The sequence below is a fragment of the Anser anser genome (genome assembly GCF_964211835.1).
Source record: "Anser anser genome assembly, chromosome: 8".
Taxonomy (NCBI): Eukaryota; Metazoa; Chordata; class Aves; order Anseriformes; family Anatidae; genus Anser; species Anser anser.
The window spans coordinates 26,598,555-26,618,149 of NC_139728.1; the positions used below are offsets into that span (position 1 = coordinate 26,598,555).

The following is a 19,595-nucleotide window of genomic DNA, read 5'->3' on the forward strand; positions in this document are numbered from 1 at the left end:
GGGCTATGCCCCTGCTTACAGCCAGACACTTACTGCGGAGATTTGCTGGAGTGAGCAGTGGCGTGCTCAGCCCATCAGCACAGCAGCAGCACTCCCGTACCAGCCTGGCCAATTCTCCTTCCACTTTGTCCAGTTTCTTCTCAGACGTATTCAGTGATGAGGGCAGGCTTTAAGGGAACTTGTGATATGGGAGCAGTTTATCAGCCTGGGGTCCAAATTGTCCAGCTCACTGGTTAAACACAAACCCCAGGAGGATCGGAATTAATGTGACACTATCTTACTTTCTAAGCAGTGCAATATCACCCAGAGAGTTCCCGTGCAGATGGAAAGCACATCATCATGAAGAACAACGTAAAATACATGAATGAAGACCTTGCTACTGAGTATCATGTCCTTACATGACCAACAAAGTTTCTAAAGTTCCTGTCTGAAACCTAACCAAACACACCTTTATTTGCACTGAATTTCCCCATTCCTCCTTCCTCTGTTCTCCCCTGCCGTCCAGAAGCGGCTGGCTGGAAGTACTCTGCTCTCAGTTCCATATTTCACTTACTGGCTTTCACAGTAGTTTAAATCGTTACTTTTTATTAGAAAAAAAAGTTTTATAAAAAACACAACCCACTTCTCCCTCAGCCCAGGGGGAGACGGGCAGGGTGCAACAGAAGGAACTTCTGTTCTTCCCAGGCAGATACACCAACAGGACACTGGCAGGTCTCTGCAGAGGGTGACAGACAATTTCATAGGCAATGAAGTTTTAAACAGAACAAATAATAATAAAAGAGATGGAGAGAGCAGATTGCCTCTGATGTGACCAGAGACATCCTTTGAGGATGCTAATGGAGGAGAGAATTGATTTTAAAGCTTGCCTTTTTATGCCACACACAGCAAGAACAAGTGCTTGCATCAAACATGAGCATGCATAAAGATCCCTTTCCCTGGAAGACAGTTTTAGACTCAGTTTTTGGCAACAAGATGTGCAAAACACTAAAATATTTATTGAATTCTTTGCGCCAAATACCCAGGCACAAGCTCTGCACTATTTCTACATGGGTCTATTGCAGCAGACCCAGGGAGGTCTCAGTGCCTCCACAAAAGATAAGCTCCTCATAGATGGGATTACCAAAGGGAGCCCAACACTAGAGATTTTATTTGTCCTCAGTGACAAGATTCATTGTAAATGCAGCTGTTAAGAAGCTAACACCATCAGTGGCTTCTGCCTGGAGTTTGAAGAAGGGGATTGTTTGAGCTCAGCTAATGCTGGCAGCTTCCTCCTCTGGACAGGAGGCAGTACAGTATACGCTTGTGCATCAACCCCCTGCCTAACACAGGGCTTTCAGAAAGACCTCTTCATGCAAAAACCAGCCACCCTCCCACATCCATATACAATAGGCTTGTTATTAATACATCAACCTGCTAAAAAAAAGTTTCAGACCTCCTTAAGATTCAGGTCACAGCAAAACTGTCCATCACGCAGTTTCCCAGCTCCTGACATATCAGCATTTAAATGCTGACACCAGGAGCCTGCCTCTCCCTGCAACGTTCCTCTCTCCTCACCCCCTTGCCCTCTCAGACCGAGTGCTGAATTTGGTGTTGGCTGTATCTTAGACCCGATATTTCTATGCAATGTGTGGTCTCTGAAGAGCCCCAGAGCATACACGGAGCAGCACGGTAGGCACCTGCTCCCCTCCATACCTCCCTGTGGCCAGCTTGCTGCTGCTGCAGACAACACACAAAGGAAAAGGGCAACACAAAAACCAGAGCGTGGAACCACGGCAATTTTATCACAGGACTTGTCACCAACTCATGAGACATTCAGATGAACCCCTGGTGCTTTCAGTCCAGTAACACAGGGCAGGATATCTTAAAGAGAGGCTTGGTAATGGTGAGGGTGAGGCAGCTACCAAGTGGTGTGAAGTGCAACAAATGGTCTGGGTGAAGGCATCAGCAACCCTCTCAAGCTGCCCAAACATCATTGTCAAATACCACCTCCCTGTGTCCTAGTCTTGCTGGGAATAAAACACCACTGTGTGGGTCCAAAGCTGCAACACAGGCTACCCGAAGATGTAACTGCAACAGCTAAAATACAAGTTATCCTCATTACCTAGTAAGCCAGACTATGTATGCCAATTAAAAAAAAGAAGGTGATCAATAATCATCTTCTAAGACCTATTTCACATGCAAACATCTATCAGGATCCATTTCATTTAGGAGATACAGAGCACCTTGCAAGGAAACCAGTCCCAGGGGTAACGATGTTCATACAGAGAGATGAGCAGGGGATGCATGGGGAGGGAAGGGGTAGGGAGAGTTGACAGGCTGCAGTTCAGTGAGGAAGCTTTGATCTAAGATAGAAGGAAAAAAAGATTAAGAGTCCTTTAGACTCTATCAACATGGTTTATTTATCAAGCTAGAACCTATTATGATTGTACTGAGAGCTTTGAAGTTCCCTGGCCTATGTCAATTGTTTATTTATGATTCTGTACCTGAGATATGTCAGAAGTGCTGGCCTGGGAATTCGAAGGCTTCCCACAGGACGATGAACGTGAGCAGGCTTTAACCCGACGGTGTTTCACCTTGTGCTGCCAGCACACACAGGTTTCCGTTCCAAACTGGGCCCCTCTTCCCTAAAGGCTGAAAGACGCAGAGAGCTTCGTGATGACGCCGATAACTTGATCGGGAGAGGAAAAAACTGTGCCACTGTAAGAACCAGCATCTGTCAGCCCACGTGGAAGCAGGAATGCCCGTTTCACCTGTGACATCCGGAGCATATGGAGGCTGATGCCACTGCTCAGGGGCATGAAGAGAGCTCCACCAGCTGTGACACCAAGCAGTGGTGGTCTGGAGTGAAATACTTTATACTAAAACAAAGCAAAACACACACTTTCTCTTCCTACCATACCCCAACACCACACAACTCACAGCAAAATTCATCCAAACTAAACCCACAAAAGATTTGTTTCTACATCTGTTTCTACCAGTGCTAGGCAGCTCCCTGAAACAGATCCTAGGGCTTTTTTTACAGCCCGAATATTTTAAAATACAAGACCAGCATACTTTTATTTCCCAACTTCTGTTCCTTTTCTTGATGATGTATTTCATAAATAATCTAATCTACTTTTCCACTTGCCTTCCCACTAGTAGAGTAGCTTTTTCCACAGAAGCATACCCACTCCTTCCCTCCCCATGACACACATTAATACAGGCAGTTTCTATTTCTCCCAGCCTTCCCATTCCTCCGCCCAGCTCTCATACCATCATCTGCCTCCTGTGCTTCCCTTTCTTCCACTCCACACTTTGATCAAAAATCTAAGTGCAGGAACCAAATACCCCACCATGTCAAGTCATCGTTACCCCTTTCTTGTTTCCCTCCTTCACCACAACCAGGGACGTTGACTATTACCAAAAGATGTCCCCCACAGTCCCCCTTTTTTTGTTTTTCTTTCCTGGCCTCGCTCTGCCCTATCCACTAAGTATTGCCATTCTCAAAACATCTCAAAGCATCTTTCCTGTCCTAAACATGAAAACATGAAAATTTCCCACTGAGTTATAGAAGACTTGTTATTTCTATCAGGTTATTTTCAATTGTATGAGGGATTTGCAATCACAAGTGACTGTGTCCAAAGTGCCCCTGGGAAGCAGAGGCAATGCATTTTTACATGAGAACCTGGGGCCCAGTGAGCACCCAAACGGTGTCACACACAGGTAGGAGCTCTGGTCATTAGTCTGAAACCATTAGTTAAAAATCACAAGCTAATTTTCCCTCAAGCAATTTGTGGTCACTAATGAGGCATTTAAAATACCCATGTGCTAATCAAATCCACAACATTCACTTATTTTAATTAGTTTCTCGCATCACCGTGAGGATCCAAAATCCAGGAAGGATTCTGCTGCCAGCCCTCCTTCCAAGGCACAACACAATCGGGGCGTTCAGAGTCACCAGGTACCACGCTGGTGAGGGATGCTGACTGGTTTAAATGCAGCTCTTTTAATCGTGTCTCATTCAGTCTTCAAAGTCCACATCAGCTGCCAACTGCAGTTTCTTCTGGGCTTTGAAGCAGTCATGTCCTAACTTCAAAAACCTCCCTGCCATACACGCTTGTTGTCAAATCATGACCCAACAGCAACAAATGTCATTAACCTGGCCCTCTGTTGTCTTCTTCCGATGGCCTGGCTTGACACCACGCTTGGTTTTACTTATGCCCACTGCAACCCCATATTGTAGATTTTAAACTGTTTCAAGCTCTTCTCATCCATTTTTTTTCATATACCTGCAAATACCATAAAACATTTCAGCACGTTATCACTTCCCTAATTCATCCTTCATTAAAAAATAACTCCGTCTTCACTCTATCTTTCTGTACAGAGGAAGCTGCCAGAACATAAAAGCTCCCTCTCCTCTCAGCCAATTTAAGAGTGCACTGGACAAGCATTGGCATGTCCAAACCTCACATAATGCTTGGAGTCCGAGACATTCACATATTGCAGAGTGTAACCAGTCCCGCATCCTTGGGCATCCCAAACCTCGTGTTTTCTGTGCTAACAGCTGGGTCTCCAGTATTCGTCACCTCCTCTTTTTGCTCCTGTTTGGCACTAGAAACAAGTCTGAGGAAAGTGCTTTTTTATTAAACCAGCTGGATGTCATCCCCTTGTTTATTTCCACAAGCGACCAAGGGAAGTCCCACCCAGCCATCGCTCCCTTTCCCAGACTCCTGAGAAGCTTTATGCCGCTAGAAGAGTGATTGTTTCTTCTGTTCGTTGCACAGAGTGCTCAGACAGCTCTGCTCTCTGGGGCAGTCTTGCAGAGTGGAAATGGTGATGAACCAGAATTCAATTATGTAATGAGAAATTGCTTTAATTAGCCAGTTAATTGACTCCTCAATTGCAATAAGTAAAATCACTTGTTTTTACAAGGCCCATTTTTTTATTTTTTATTTTTTCCCAAGGACTCTCAGGAATCAGCTCTGCAGCTTGCTTTTTCCCCTGAAAAACTAAAAAAGGATCTGAGAGTTCTGGCCTGCTACTGGAGGACAGCGTTTCATTCCCATTTCAGAGCAGCATGGGGAAAAAATGAATAAGAGGAGGGGAGAGGTGCAGTGAGTCACATTAGGGTAATGAAAAAGCCTTTCTCTGATGGAAAGGAGCCTGGATCGAGGCACGATGCTAGTCACCCTCCGGTTACCTTCAAGGACTTATGAATGCTTTTTGCATTTCCAAGTCAACACCTCGTGGGTAGTTCCTGAAGTCCTTCTTCCACCTTCTTTCCCCTCCTATCCTGGCCCAATAAAGCTTCTGCGAGAATGTCCCCTAGTGTCCCACACCATATGCCTCTGTCTGGGTGTCCTGTCTACTGTGAGGTCTTCAAAGGAGAAGCCTGTCCTCAAGGTCAGCCTGCCTCTTCCCCTTCACCAAGAGAACCGCAGATGCCTTCATGCTGGTGGAGTTATCCAGCAGCTCCCACCAGGAAGGCTCTCTCAATTCGCTTGCTGTGCCGGTGACCTTCCATCGGGGAGGTGACATTAGGTCTTAAGCAACTCATCCACTTCCTCTCCTCTCCAGTCTTGCAGAAGATCACCAGGAGACAAATAAATAATCATAAATGAACTGTGCAACAGGCGAGCTGGCAAGTTCTGTGACATTTTAAACATCTGCTTAATAGCATGAGAGAAACGTGGATGAATGCAAAGCATCAGGGCACGCCGACTGGATGGAGGGCTGAGCCTGGCAGCACTAACACCAGAGAAAACATCTTACCTCGGTGGAAGGGAAGGCAGAAAGGATCAGTGGAGCGATATTCTCACTGAAGCTCACAAAGGACTTGAACAGGAATTGCAAATATTATTTATAAATAAGCTCCTTTTGCAGGAATCCTTGTGTATAATCAACAGGGAACATCTGTGTGTTTGATTATAGTTGACATTTTAAACTAAAGCCAAACACTGTGTAATAACACAAGAATCAGCAGCAGCGTAGCAAAGTTCCTGCTTTTAATGTAGATAGGCCACGAGTGATTCTGGCCCAGTCTTCTGCTCCTAAATAATTCCACAGAATAAGGATCCCCAGAAGAATGCCTTTTGGGATTCGAGCAGTGGCAACTCCTGCTGGGGTCTGCAGAAAGCAATACGCTCTTACGAGCGTCTAGGCAAGTAGCTCTCAAAACAGGGCACGGATCCCAAGTGGGATCACAAGTCAGATGAAACAACCGTAGTAGGAGAGTTTGAAACAAAAATGGGGACACGAGAAGTTTGAGAGCCACTTTTGTACTAACTTTCCACTGCAAAAGCAAACATTGTACATCAGATTAAAAAAAAAAAGCCATGTCCATCAGCTTTTGAAAGATGATTCACTGAAAAAAAAATAAATAAATAAAATTGGAGAACTGGCTTCCCAGCAAGGCTCTGGATTTTAAATGAACCAGACAGTTTAGGAGAACTACATTTTGACACGGATGCAAGTTGGCACACCAAACCAGATACTCATGGGACGAGCACGGAGAGAGGAAACAGACCTGATATACAGAAGTGCTGAGAGCCTGCCTGATTCCCTTTCTTACACCTGCTGTCTGGGAGCCCCCAAAACACATTGCAGCCACTGAAGTACAAGAACCTTCTCTTTCTTGGGAGAACCTGTCACCAAATGCTAAAGTATTTTATATAGCGCTAAACAGGCTTCATTATGAGTTACTGTGAAGTTACGTAGCAGGTCCTACATATTTTTCCTTTTCATCTCATGACGTTCCTTTGTTTGACAACAAGAACACAGAATTTAAGTGATGGAGTTACAGACTTTACGGCTCTTCCAATTGAGAAGATGCTGTCAGGACCAGTTCTGCACGACGCCCTGTAACCTTTGTAGCACCAGGTGCTCAAGGATGGACTGCAGCAGCCTTTAAAAATAGGACAGGCATTGCAACAGAAGACCTAGAGGCTGGAATCAATGTCATGTCTAAGGTGTTTGCATGGGAATTTAAAATAGGCAAAATTTAATTTCCCATGAGAAATCCAGCCTGAAACTTTGACCTGAATTTGGTCAGAAAGTTTGCTTTCTCTAATTTACTCAAATTGGGAGCTGGGCATTTAGCACAAGACTAAGAAGTAGGAGGGTTAAGAGGATACAGACAGCAAAGCAAGCAGGGTAATTTGCAAAGTGCTGTGCCAGAACGCAGAAAGTGCAGTACTGCATAAGGCAGAATCCATCGCAGGATGCAGGAGAAGGAGCATTTTGAAGAACCCTTGCAATAATAACCTGGGACACCAAAGCATCCAGAACAATTGAGGTTTGCTGAGTGACCAGCACCAAATGAAGAAAACGGTTGCAACATGACACAAGCAATAAGGAACTGAAAAAATGCCTTAATCTCAAGTGTGGCCAGATTTCTGCAATAAAGAACGTAGGCATGTATTAAACCAAGCCATAACCTACAATAAAACAAAACCGGCACCTTTGTGTGAGAAAACCTATTAGATGATAGAAGCCTGGCTTGATTAATAGCTCTGTTTTACGGCCAGTGTGCAAAGCAGGCCAACCCTCATTGCAGCACTTAGCAAAGCACAGCTCCATCGGCTGTGGGTCAGGTCCCAGCATTTGAAAACACAGCCAAAGGTCTGCATCATCCTTCGGTAAAACCCTACGTACCACTTTGTATAGAGCACGTAGTCCCTTCCCAGGTGTATACCCCTCTGTTCATACACAGCCACTGCCCGCAGCACCGGGGCACCCCAACAGCCACAGGCGAGCCGAGCAGAAAGGAAGGGACCGCGCACGTGTCCAGTTTCCAGGGATGCTTCTGAAGGAGCGGAGGTGCTGGGTGTACAGACGGCACTTCACACTTCCCAGCAAAGCCTTCATTTGGGAAAGGAGAGCTGACAGACGGCATTGTGTCTCCTGGAAGGAGCCACATTCATGGGAACAAGGGAAGAGAAGCGAGCGACCCCTCCAGAGCCAGCAGAGCCGTCTGTTCATTCCCGTTTGTTTGCTCTTTCAGACTTAAACGCTTGAGCAGATTTACACAAGTGCACTGGAGAAGTGGGCAAATTGAGTATGAACGCTAGGCCAACTGGCTGCAGAGACCAAGGAACAGAAAGCGGGATTAATCCTCTGAATTGGATACCAAAGCACTGCCTGTGCCCCGTGGAGCTTCCCAGTGGGGTCCCCATCCTTCTGCAGGGCTGCGCCGCAGGGAGGCTGCGGGGCACAGGGGGCAGGTTGCAGCGCCGCCCAGATCTGCCCGCGCCCCTGCCCGCAAGCGCTCTTCCATATGCAGGGGTGGGCAATTGCTGGCAGGAGCCCGAGACAATTAGGGGTGGAAGAAAATAAGAAGCTCCAAAGTAATCTGCGCTTGGAAGTTTACCAAAATAGCTCTCCCAAAATACTTATTCCGGAATAAAGACTGCAATAGATGTATTTTTTTAATTAACCAACCAGCCAAACATAAAACCACCACATGAACACACACAGCCTGCCCCTTCGCTGAGCAAACTCTGCGTTACCCACCAAATCTTGCCTCTCAGTTGCAGATATCGCTCCAGGCATACTAGTGTCACTGACCTGTACTGGTACCTTGAGCAGAAGTATTTGCTTAGGGTACCCCTGTGCCACAGTGAGCCTGAGATCATTTGAAATGCCAACAGCAAAATTTTGGAATTCTGAAACACTCAAGTTGGAAACTAGTTCATAATGGGAACACTGCCTGCATGGGTATTCGTACACATGCACACAAAAGACGATTGAGAGTCCAGAAATGAAAATGAGACTTCAAAAATGTTGAAATCCTACAGCTCGCTTGTCCTTCCCTGTCTGTCAAACCCAGTTTTTTAGGAATATATTTACAATGCCTAGACAAATGCTCATCAAATCTAGAGCATGTCTTTGCGATTTTTGACAGAAGAGCATATATTTGTTCAAGTTTATTTTTACACCGCTCAGCACTATATTCCAAAGCCTCAGTAGTAGGGAAACAGCATTCTCTTCTACCCAGCTGTAACTTCTACCCTACCTCAAGCCTGCACAGGAGGGTGGAGGAAAAAAATGTCGTTCACATCTTCTTATCCTTCTGCTTTCTTCAGGCAGTTCACATGCCAGCAGAAAGAACTGTCTAAGCAGAGAACACCAGTGAAAGACAAGCTGTTCTCCAGAAGCCAACTACAACTTCCTCTCAACACAGTGGATCTCATCACTCAAAGAAGCTGTTGCTTGATGTTTATCATTAATTCATGTAACACTGAATTGAACTAGAAAATAAAGCAGCTGTTCGTGTTACTCACCTCTAACCACACACTTCCTCATAATCCATCAGCATCTTCCAGCTCTGAGTGGCAGTGGAGAAATTTGCCCATTTTGTTGTTCCTGCCAAAGATGCAGTTCCCTTTTGTGCAACTGCTTTCAAATGCCAGTTTCAAGGGATATCAAGGTACACCCCTATATTGTCCTTCTTTTCAGCTCTCTGCCAGCCATGAGTCTTCCTGTAAGTGCATCAAACGACTGCGCTGTTGATGCAAAGGTGGAAGACACAATCTGCAAATTCTTGCAACTCTTCTTTACTCACTGCTCCATGCATAATCTTGAAACATTTGTGTTGCCATAAATACTATGCTCTACATTATCTAAAGATTTGGGGGTTTTGTGCATGTTTGTTTGTTTTTTAATTTATAGTCATGTTGCATTGTCGAGTACACAAGAGTTGTGCAGTCTTAGCTCTACACTCCTGCATTTCCAAAAGATTCCAGCAATGAACACAGGATTTTTATAAGGCAGAACAAGATGCATCACACAACTGAATAACATAGTCTCAGAATATGAAAAGACATAATTGCAAGCAGTAATCACAAGCAGGCAGGCATGCTTACGTATGTTTTTGTTCCTTTGGCAGTAATGCAGTTCAGCATTTTAGAAACATCCTCCTAGTCTTATAGGACAACCTGACAAGAAAGGAAAATACAACTTTTATCTCAACAAAACCTGAGAAGTTTTTATAGTTGGACTTTCTTGGTTTGCAGACTTTCTTCCTGATTTCAAATGCCTGCCACAAACGGAGGAAGAGGGAAAGTTCTTCAGCACCCTTCCCACAAACCACAGGAAACCTTTAAGTTGAGTTGAAAAGCAGAAGGCTTCTGGAACAGAGGAAATACTGCTGGCTTTCCCCACAGCACACTTGCAATGCTCTGCAGCTTTTCCGTCCAGCCACCACAACAGTTTTTCCTTCTCTGCTGTTACAGTTGAGTACCAGAGAGCTCTCCATAGGCCACAGCTTGAGACGTGCTACATCAGGCAATCCAAAATCAGCATGCATTCCACACCGTCACTGCTACCATCTTCTCTGGATTTTCCTGGAACAAACTCCTTTCAGTAAATCCTAAGATTGGGCTGCAATTTGACAGTGAACAATGACTCAGTCCCAAGAACATAAAAGCAAGTAGGTTCCCTTTGTCTTTTAACTGCTAGTTTGACACTTTGAAGGGTTTTTTTCAAACTCAAGAATTTACTCCTACAGACCTCAAAGACGGCTGATTTTCAAATAAATACCTGTTACAGCCCACACCGCTGCTAACGGGCACAGTGTGCTCTTCATCCGACATACGACAGTTTGGTTTCCAAGTGCCAGAAGTTGTACGAAGAACATAGCATCATAAAAGCAATTTTTTAATTCTCAAAGAGCTTCACGAGAGAAGATCTATCATTTTGTACTCAAACCTGAGATGCGTAATTAGAGCTGCGAACACCACAGGGCTCTACCTGTCCCCCCCTCTCCAACATGAAAGACCTTTTGACATTTCCCCAGCTCCTGTCCTGCGGTGTGTGTCTCATCACATTTCCTTCTGGCTGCAAAAACAAGCAGTCTCCTGACACAGCCAGCTTCCATTCACTCCATCTGTCAGCAAACAAAGGTGATGGACTCCATGAAATGAAGCCAAGGTGTCCTCTGCACTTTCCACCCAACTGCACTTCATGTCCTTTTACAACACTTTCCAAACCCACCAGTATCACATTCCAGGCAACGAAGCTCAGCCAAAACAGTCAAACCTCAGGTTGCATCCTAGGGATGCCCAGAAAGCTGCTGCTGCTAACTCAAGAGTTAGGAGCTGGTGAGCAACGATGTGAAATTCCTTCAGTATTTATCACAGCTCAGATTATGACAGATACATACCTACCCTTTCTGAAGGGTCAAGAGCGTAAGACAGGTGGGAATAAAAAATACCTAGCAGAGATCAGCAATCCTGAAAACAGCAGCAGAGACTGTAAAACTCTGCCCATCCTCAACAGACACTTCAGTCGAGTTACGCCAACTTATCCCAGCACAGGCTGAAGGCATGAGCTTGTCTTCCACAGCCTAGGAGTTCCCAAGTTGTGCACCCCTGTTTCTGGGCAGCTGCAAACACACAGCTGCTTGCCAAGCAGTGAGGCTTTCATCCTCTTTAGCCAAGTGCATTTAAACCAGCAGTATATGAAACCCCATGGCTTGTTTTCCTCAGATAACAAAAACACTGTGCTTGGCTACAGTCTCAGGAACACAAGCCACAAATAATTCAAGCGAATTCAATGCATGTCAGAGGCATACAGGATATACAATGTAGGTACCACAATCCTGCCAGAGAACATATGATAAAAATGGAAGGGGAAAAAAAAAAGTCAGGCACCTTTTAATAAAATTTAACCCCAAGAAGATAAATACATACCGCTTCTTCTCAAGTAACATCCAAAGCCAATGGCAAACGCCCCACAGACACAGACCCTTTGCTCCATTAGGCGGGCTCTGACGCTCCCACTAGCAGCGGACAGAAGGAGCCAACCAGACACCAACCACGACCCTGCGAAGGGGCTGACAGAGACCTTTTGCACACCGCAGCCAGAGAGAGCACTGGGTCCCAGGCTCCTGAAGCCAGCCCTCTTCAAATCTGCCTCATTCAAGGAAATAACCACCTTCAATTTTCACACCTGCTGAAAGGACGGGATGGGAAGGCTGCCGTTCCCTCCATCCTGGTGTCTTGCAGCTACCACTTGGACGAGTTCTTAATCCCTCCAAGCAAGCTCTGCAAGCAGTCTAACCTGTGGCGTATTCACAAACTAGACCCTACTACTTAGTTAACTCCAACTGGCTGTAGTCTTCCTCCACCCTTTTCTCTTCCCCTACCCCAGGCTACCCGCTGGCTGTGTCCCCTCCCAGCTTCTTGTGCTGGCAGGGCAGTGTGAGGAGACCCCGACTTCGCAGGCACAGCTGTGCGACAGCTAAAGCAGCAGCATGTTATCAGCACTATTTTCCACCACTGATCTGCAACATTGCACCATACCGACAACTATGAAAAAAAATTAACCCTGTTCCAGCCAAACCCAGTACCTTAATGAAGAAGTTATCGCTGATACATGCACTTCATTGCCACTGCCAGATTCACTAACAACATACAAGGCAACAAGTCAAGCAAGAAGAAAGAAACAGGAGTAGAGCCAAGCAGCAGGGAAGCAAATATTCCTCTGAAGCCAAATTCAGTAATTACTGGCGTGTTTTGAAGCACTCATTTATAAATGACCGGCTTGTTCCCTGTCCAAGCTGGTTGCAGCCCCAGGTGACGAGGCAACTACACCTAGCACTGGCATGGCCTCAGCTTGAGTACTGTGTGCAGTTTTTGGGCTCCATGATAGAAGGAGGGTATAAGATATTAGATCATGTCCAAAGGAGGGCAACGACAACGGTGACAGGCCTGGAGGGCAAGATGTATGAGGAGCAGCTGAGGTCCCTTGGTTTGTTCAGCCCAGAGCAGAGCAGGCCGAGGGGAGGCCTCATGGCGGCCTGCAGCTCCCTCACGGGGGGAGCGGAGGGGCAGGCGCTGAGCTCTGCTCTCTGGGGACAGCGACAGGACCCGAGGGAACGGCATGGAGCTGGGACAGGGGAGGGTCAGGCTGGGTGTTAGGAAAAGGTTCTTGACCAAGAGGGTGGTTGGGCACTGGGACAGGCTTCCCAGGGAAGTCCTGACCCCAAGTGTGTCAGTGCTCAAGAAGCATTGGGACAAGGCCATGTTTTCTGAACTTTTGTCTTTTCAACACAGCAGCCCCTCAGAAAAGGCTCATGACCGCTCTTGCCCCATTCCTGCCAGCTACATCTTGTACTCCTGCAACAGAAGTGCACCCCCTCCAACTCTTTCTCCTCTTCAGGAGCCACCAGAACTGTATGTTTGCCTCTTCGAGACCCCATTTTCAATGTATTGACTGCAAAATCCTCAGTTCCACCTTCAAATAAGAAGTCAATCACAGTTTGATCACAGAAAGGCACGGAGCACCACAGATTACAATTTAGAGCCATCTGTTCCCACTCCCTGCTCCTCTTGCTCATAACCAGGGAGTAGCCACCCCCTCCTCTCATTTCCACTGTTTTTTTCCAGCTCTATCTTACCTGACTTCATAGCTCCTCAGGCCCCACCATAAATCTCCCCTGCCTGCAGGCTTTTTGCCCTCTCTCCACCTCCCACACCCCCCACTGATCTATTTTATTGAACACACCTGTCCATCCCCTCATCCAACCGCTACAGCCATTTGTATTCACACAAATATCCAGGCACACATGCTGCTAGTTAATGCAAACTGTATTAAACCACTACTGGTAGATGCACCTGTCAGAAACCGATGAGCAGGAAAGAAAATAAGATCATCTAGTAGGGACAGGAGTTGCCAACAAAAGACTTTGAAAGCAATGCATCAGCCCTGCATTCACAAGACACCTCTGGGAATCTGGGTCACCCCATCACTGCGTGCTGAAAGCAAAGCCTCAAAGGAGACGGGAGGAGCAAAAGGAGGAGCTGAAGGCAGCTTGAAACGAAGCAAGAATGAGGCATAAATTATAATGGTAACTGCACAGTGATGCATCCACATAAGTTATTCTTCCCTAGATGTTTTCAAAGGAGAGTACGTTCTGCCTGCATCATACATTGACAGTTTATGTCCTGAGGTAAAGAAATCTGAGTGTGACACAGAAGAACGCAGCGAGATACCTATTCAGAGATTTTGCAGACCTACCCATCGTCTCTCTACCACAGAGTGTAGTAACATCCTAACTAAAGAGCAGATTTCTCTCCAACGTATATTTGCCTGTGCTTCCCGTTATTTTAAAACACACTCCCCTTTATGGTCTTATTTGAAGCAGGGAAAGTTGTGCAATATTTTCTTTGCTGTTGACAACTGTTCAAAATTCCACACTGGTAATGTTGAGAGCCTTAATGTACCAACTCCTTCATCATATTTTAAGCAGCTGAGCAAGACTAAATAAGTAGCATAACATAACCAATGGTGTGCAACAAAAGTCCCTGCTCTGATGGAGCTGAACTGGTCTTAAAAAGCTGGAAGTATCTGAAAAACACATTTAATTGTGCAAATGCTCATTTGCTTGTCTTTCTTTTCACTGTTCTTCTCTTTGAAAATAATTCAGTGATCAACTTGCTGTTGCCTTTCTCTTTATAAATGCCATTAGGAACATCAAAATAGAGAAAAATCACAGTAAAGATGACTTCCCTGAAGAAGACAAGCTAAAGCGAAACAAAATAAGGAATTGCACGTGTTCAAAATATAATAGCACTCTGAAAACAGACTGATTAGTGTATGTATATGTGCATATACATATATATGTGCCCACATACAGTGTTCTCCCTTATAAAGGGAGCATGGACAGAGTTTTAGATGAATATTTTTCAAAGATATGAAGCAACCTTTTAATTTTAGCGAAGCAGCAGAACACAAAGGATCAGTATATTAGGCTTAAATGGGAACTTAATCTACAGTATAAATACAATAAAACATTTTAAGTCAAGGTGATATGGCTGGAATATTTCTCTTACAAGGCGAGACGGTTCATAGATGATGTTTCATTGTAAAATCTGAAAGGGCTTGGTTTTCCATGTGAGTTAGATTAATCAAGTGTATACAGAAATGAATTGTGCCTTGTTGCATTAAAAAAATCGCTACAAAAATCATGCTTTTATGCAGCTGTGATTCAGCTATGGAGTAAAAAATGGTACAGAACTGTAATCTGCCTCAAAGGAAACTCGGGGAGGCCTCCTGCCTTGGCAAGTTGCTTTAAGTGTGCAATAAGAAAGCACGCTTCAGTTCATCCAACAAAACAGCAGCATAGAGCTTAAAAACAGTTTTATACACCTTAAACATACACTATGCTTATACTGCGTGCAAAAAATATGTATAAAGACTGGAAATTAAATTGCACATATGGTCTTGCATCACTGAGTTACCTCAAAAATTGCATTGTTATATTCAAATTAAGATTTCTTTTGTTAATTACATTTTTTTGTTTGAAATTTATTCTTAATTTTAAAATATTTCCTCCAACTACTGTGATACATTTGCAACCCAAGCATCAACATTATAAAATTTTTCCAAAGATAGCTGTAGACGTTTTAAACATTATTTATGCCTAGTGATTCAAGAACACACTACTGTTTTGAAGGATTAGAAGCGTCTATTCCCATTACATTTTTAATGGTATAATCCACTGCAGAATCCACGAAGGATTTAAAAACTCCGCTTTGAAGAAGGCAGGGTCTCTGGTGGTTCTGCAGAACTGATGAGCGCTGTTGTTTGCGCAAGGCCTCGGAGACATGGCGAGGTTGCAGGCTGCCCTCAGTGCACCCAACAGCCCACTCCTCTAAAACAAAGTCCCCTCCGACAGCTTTAATTGTAACATGCCACCTCCAGAGGCACAGCTGACACAGACGGGAATTATCTGCCCATACGTGACACATCGTAGAGCTTCTCTACTTCACAGGGGCGTAGAGGTGAAGTTTATAACAGATATCTACAAAATGTCTCAAAATCCTTGGCTAAAATATACCACCTACATGTAGCACTACCAGGTAACCATCCTAGCTCTGTTTTGCCTGCATTCAAATTACTTGTTTCATTAAGTATTTAATCCTTATTAAACTTGTACAACAAAAGAGGTTTATAAAACTTTATCCTCAGCAGGCTACAAATTCAGTATATTGCTCTTGGTACAAATGCCATCCCACGCCAAGATATATAGCATAACCTCCACATATTTTATTCATCTTTTTATTACAAGCAGTAAAGATATTTGCACGCTTCTGAATGTACAACAGAGCTTGTCTGCATGCATTTCTTTTGTCCAAACCCCCACATTATGTTCTAAGTGTGTATACAGCTGAGGGATACTTTCCAATCAAAACAGATGCTTAATTCCTGTAGCAGGGAACGGAGCACAAATGCAGGATTTGGTTTAATGTACTCACAGTACACCCAGCCCCAACCACGTCTGAGAATTTTCAGTAAAAATTGCAACAGAAACTGGCTGAGAAATCAAGTTCCCATTTGGAGGCTAGCAAAAAGCAAGGCTTTTTTTGGAGGCAAAAAATTGGTCCACTTAACCACAACCTGTCTTCTGCACTAGAAGAAATCTCTAGGTAGGTAAAGCATTTCTCATAGCAACAGTTCTCTGCCGAAGTTTAGAGATTAAAATAGAAGCCACAGAAAATGAGTATTCCATCTCAAAACTGGTCATGTTCAAGTACAGCTCAATAATTTTGGGGCTGACGTGTAGGGCAATGGCTGTGGGGACAGGCCATCAGCCGGAAAAGGGAAGGAGAAGGCTGAGTACACCAGAGATGGGCAAGGATGATGTTAGGTAGCCATTTCTGCCAGCAGACAGACTTTTCTAGATGGCACGGAGGAGAGCAGCCCTCATCTAAAGATACGCCAGGGATCTGCTTGGCTCTGGTGCCACCTGAGAATCAGTATAACAAACAAAAATGCCATCCAGCCAAATCCAACCTCCCCGCCCTGTGCTGGGGACACTGAAAGCAACTTGCTGGGAATTTAAAATAAAAAATAAAAATAAAAAAAAATCCCATGTTAATTTCTAATCAGTATCCTGTGCTCAGCAGCCACCTACATCAGCCCAAGCACAACTATTTTAGAAGTGGCATTTCTAGAATTAAAAAATCATTATCCTTTCCAGACCAGATTAGTTTCCTTAGAATTTACAGTGTACTTCTTAGATTGTAATTAAGGTCAACAATTATACATCTATCATTCCACGCTTTGTCTTCGAACTGGTGAGTGCAATACAAAGCTTGGGGTGTACCCATACTACCACTCCCGGGGGGGACATAGGGGGTTGCCCTTTCGGACAGCGCTACAGCACCAGACAAGATAACTCCCTTCCCAGCCATGTTCGCAGCTCCAGGATGTGAACCTTGCTTTGTCTCCAAGAACCTTACAACAAGCTTTACCTTACAAAGCACAACAGTCGGTGCCTAGCTGATGCTTTATGTCAAACTGTTATCATTAACATTTGAGAGCCGTGATAACAATGCAAGCTAAATCATAAAGGGGAAAAAAAAAAAAAAGAAATCTTTTCAATCTAGCAAAACCTTGCAGTGAAAAACAAACACTTGATTCACAAGTGCTAGAGCTGGAGAGGGAGAGTCAAGAACTAATCTACCATACTAATTGGATTGAAAGATTCGGAGTTGGTGGATTTTAGTGGCTTTATTAAAAAGCCATCTCTTCTTCAAGGCAAGGAGCCAATGTAATGAAGAAAAGACAGGAAGCAAGTCAGAGTGCCATCCGAGGTTAAAAGAGGACCCTGTTATCTTTAAAAAAAGAAGGGCAGCTGATTTCCATGATACCAAGTCTCTGTCTTTTACAATCTAAGGCTGTTTTTCCTATTAGGAAAATCAGCAACTGGAAAATACATTTACCAGAGCATTATTCCCCATCATTATAAAAATAAAAGGGTCAATTAAAACTCAGTTAAGTGGTAAATATGTTGTGGAGTGAGCTGACTTTACAAAGAGAATTTCAGTTAACCCAGTAAAACCTAAGGAGTATTGGGCACAGCAGTAGTTATTCTGCCGATTTTTGGAATCTCTGACCAAGAAATTCTTAAAACATTTCTCAGTTCTACAGCGGTACAAGCTGCCAGAAGGAATTCATTTTCCAGAATAATTAAATAGAACTTAAAATGCAATTTCATGTTTACTGCTACAGGAAATACCAAACCTGCTTAAAAAAAAAAAAAAAAAAAAGATTCAATGAATTGTATATATAGTATATATTATATATACTAGGATATACATTTATTAGGATCAACAGTTCTTAAAATCTACTGTGTGGCAAAAATATGCAGTGAGGGCCCAAATTCTAATAGATTAAGTTATAACACGCTAGTTCTTTCTGCAATGTACACACAAGTCCTGAATTCACAGCACATCAGAGTTGTGTTTGGAGCTCCACCCAAGCAGCTTTGTACACTCAGCTGGCCGAGGACTCATCCCTTCAGCTGCACCAATGCAATGCAACTTTCACGGCCAGGGTATATACGCTTATTTTTCACCGTAATTTTCCTTTCCTTTTCTACTAAAAACGGACAAGAGAAAAAGCCTTACAGGGTTAGAGAGGACCATATCACATCTTACCTCTATACAAAGAGGATAAATGACCTCGTACTGAGAACAGTGACAAAAATAACTTGTCTTGATCACCTAGACTACAAGGCTAAAAATCATGCATTTCACATCTTACTACCAAACAGTTGCTTTACAACTGTTACCAGGAGGGGTCTGCAATACCATTTATGCTCTAAGCTTCTCTAGTAATGAGTAAAATAGCTTGAGTTTTATTTCAACACTTCTCTTTCTTCTCCATCTCAACCCTAAAAATGCTCATCAGCCAAAGCCAGGAGCTCAATACTGCCAGCTTCAGGAGTCCTGAAAATACCCCCACAAACATCCTCCCAGCCCAGACCCACACTCTGCAACGTGGGTCCATTTTTAATTAAATGTAGAAATAGAGAAGCTCAGATTATCGCAGCCAACCGTTAAGCAGTGTAACGAGTTTTCTCGGTGCCATTTTGATAGCCTGGCTTCTTTAAGAAGCTTTTAATTCTGCATTCAGCTTCAAGACACCAACGCTGCCAGCACTGTCTGATCTCCGCATGACAAGGAAAAGTACCACAAGGTCTCTGCTTTGCTACAGCATTTCTGACAAACACGGCTGAAGAAAATTATTTGCCTGGATTATGAGGCTAACAAGTATTCCCCAAATTAACGATGAATTGCATTCGTTTTATTTTTCACTCTTGCTGGTAAGAAACCACCAAAGCTTTCTTCTGAGAACTCTGCTTCATCCACAGCAGGAATGACTAATTATAAGCACTCTGTCTGGGGTAGAAAGAAAAAGAAAGAAATAGTTTGTCTAAGCTTATGGAAATGTGGCTGCCTGCTTCACTTTCTGCCTTTTCATCCTGTCAAGCAAACAAAGCAGGAGGGTGGGAGGGGGAATGGCAGCACAAGCAATAAAACAGCCTCAGAAATTCAAAGCTGAAAAGATGTTCCAGCTGATGAAAGGCAACGAGACGAGGATGCTCAGTTCTTACTCCACCGTACCTGATAAGAGAACTTCGGATGGCCAAAATCTGTTCCCTGAGCACAGTTCATCAGGGCGTATCACAGCTTCAGAAACATTATTTCATTTTTAATAATTCAGGATCTGCCTGTGTCCCTCTTGATTAACATCTATGCAGCAATTGTCCAAGCTTCACTGACGTTTTCATTTTGCTGTCTGGAAGAATCTGTAATTGCTTCTAT

The 19,595-nt window shown here is 44.1% G+C and overlaps 1 protein-coding gene and 1 long non-coding RNA gene across 3 annotated transcripts in view; both read right to left on the reverse strand.

Moving 5' to 3' along the window:
* LRP8 (LDL receptor related protein 8) overlaps positions 1–19,595 on the reverse strand; it is a 173,059-nt gene that overhangs the window by 124,583 nt on the left and 28,881 nt on the right. The window lies entirely within an intron of this gene.
* LOC310903572 overlaps positions 1–19,595 on the reverse strand; it is a 65,318-nt gene that overhangs the window by 17,769 nt on the left and 27,954 nt on the right. Inside the window, exon 1 of the long non-coding RNA XR_014587607.1 lies at positions 34–19,595. This exon is cut by the window's right edge and continues 27,954 nt beyond it. This is a non-coding gene — a long non-coding RNA (uncharacterized lncRNA). The remainder of the gene's footprint in view (positions 1–33) is intronic.